A 1,912-nucleotide genomic window follows, 5' to 3' on the forward strand; every position below is an offset into this window, starting at 1 on the left:
ATGCGTTCTTCCAACTGCTGGTATTTGCTATCACCCTGTTCGTCTTTGGAGTGATAATCTTCTTCATCAGGGGAGAGAGAGAGAGAGAGAGAGAGAGAGAGAGAGAGAGAGAGAGAGAGAGAGAGAGAGAGAGAGAGAGAGAGTTTGACAGAACCCTGGTTGTTGTGGTTGTCTTCTTGATCACCTTCACCGACTACTTCAGGGATTGGCGCTTTTCTGGGCATCCTGGCTAGGACTCTGACTTTCCTCACGAGGTGACTTAAACCTACAGATCCCTTGGGCTTCTTTTTCTTCTTAGTCATCAGGGCTTTCAGTTCCTGTTGCCCCTTTGCTAGCTCCAAAATTTCTATCTGAACTTGGGCGTTCTGTGCCTCGAGATTCTTGATGCTTGTTTCGGAATCCATCCCTTCTAACTGAAATAAACAGCGAGGAGATGAGAAACCTGTTATGTGAACCTGTTATGCAATGTTTATGAATGAGATGTATATGCAATGTTTTCAAGGATCTTAGAATTTAGATTTGTTTAAACAAGAGAAACAAACATTTATTAGTCAAACAATTTATTTCTTTTCTTTTGTCTTTTTTTTTTCTTTTTCTTTTCTTTGCCTCTTTTGGGCTTACAAGATAAAAATACAGAAAATAAAGGATTCTTCAAGTTTCCCATGGACGCTTTCTCTTTGCACCCAGGAACGTGTTGATCTGCTGTTCTTCCTGGAGTTGTCTGGTGAGCTCCAACACTTTTCTCTCATAGTCTTGACAGTGTGCTTTGAAGGTGTCCCTTTCTCCTTTTAGTTGAACCCAAGATTTCTGCAACTCTTCTAGGTCAGTCGGAATGTCTGGATGTAGAATAACTCGAGGTTCGTCCCCTTCGACTTCTGGCTCAACAGTCACAGGTAGGATAGCGGGATATGGCATGATGAACTTCTGAGCACGAGCACGCACCCATCTGAGGTAAGGCTCCATGGGAATAAAATTCCATTGTCCTAAAGTCTTGCTTTCTACTTTGTAGACACTGCCCCAAGCATGTATAAACCTTCGTCGATATCTTTGGGAATCATCTTCGTAGTCGAACACAATGCCATGGGTAATCATGTCATGAGGACCATTTCTTCGTGCATATCCGAATTGGCGCAAAGCTAAAGAGGGGTTGTAGGTGATACCTCCCCTAATTCCAAGGAGTGGCACATTAGGGTACTCCCCACAATGGTCAATGAGAGTGATGTCTTTTTGAAAGAAATTGTTCCACCGGATATCGGAATGAGACAAAGACATAATCCTGCGAGACCATTGCATCCTTTGCTCGTTTCTCAACACTGATCGGGGAAGGTGTAATGTAAACCATCTAGCCAGTAGTGGTACACAACACATAAGAGTTCCTCGCTTTTTCATGGTACGAGTGTGTAAAGAATGTAGAATGTCTCCCAGTAAAGTAGGTACCGGATTGCGGGTTAAGAAAATGTTGATAACGTGCACACTTATGAATTGGTCGGGATTGGGGAATAAAACCAACACATAAATCAAAAGAGCCACAACTTCCTCAAAAGCTTGGTAACTCCTATTTTTTAATAATGATCGAGCCTTTCCCATTAAGAACTTAGCAAGCAAACCCTTGACTCCACTCTTTGTTTCCCAATTAGACTCGAGTTCTGACTTTCGTAAATGTAAGGCAGCAGCAATGATTTCAGGCTTTGTAATCTTTTATAAACCAGTGAAAGGTAATTGATCTTGAACAGGTAACCCAATCAGTTCAGAGAACTCTTCCAAAGTGGGTACTAGTTGGTAATCAGGAAATGTAAAACAATGATGTTCGGGATCAAAGAATTGGAACAGGACCCGTATCATGTCTTCTTCAAATTTTGAAGTAACCAAATGGAGTAGGTGACCGTGCTTTTCGGTGAATTGAGCATTTATG

Source organism: Vicia villosa, unplaced genomic scaffold (assembly GCF_029867415.1).
Source record: "Vicia villosa cultivar HV-30 ecotype Madison, WI unplaced genomic scaffold, Vvil1.0 ctg.001176F_1_1, whole genome shotgun sequence".
NCBI lineage: Eukaryota > Viridiplantae > Streptophyta > Magnoliopsida > Fabales > Fabaceae > Vicia > Vicia villosa.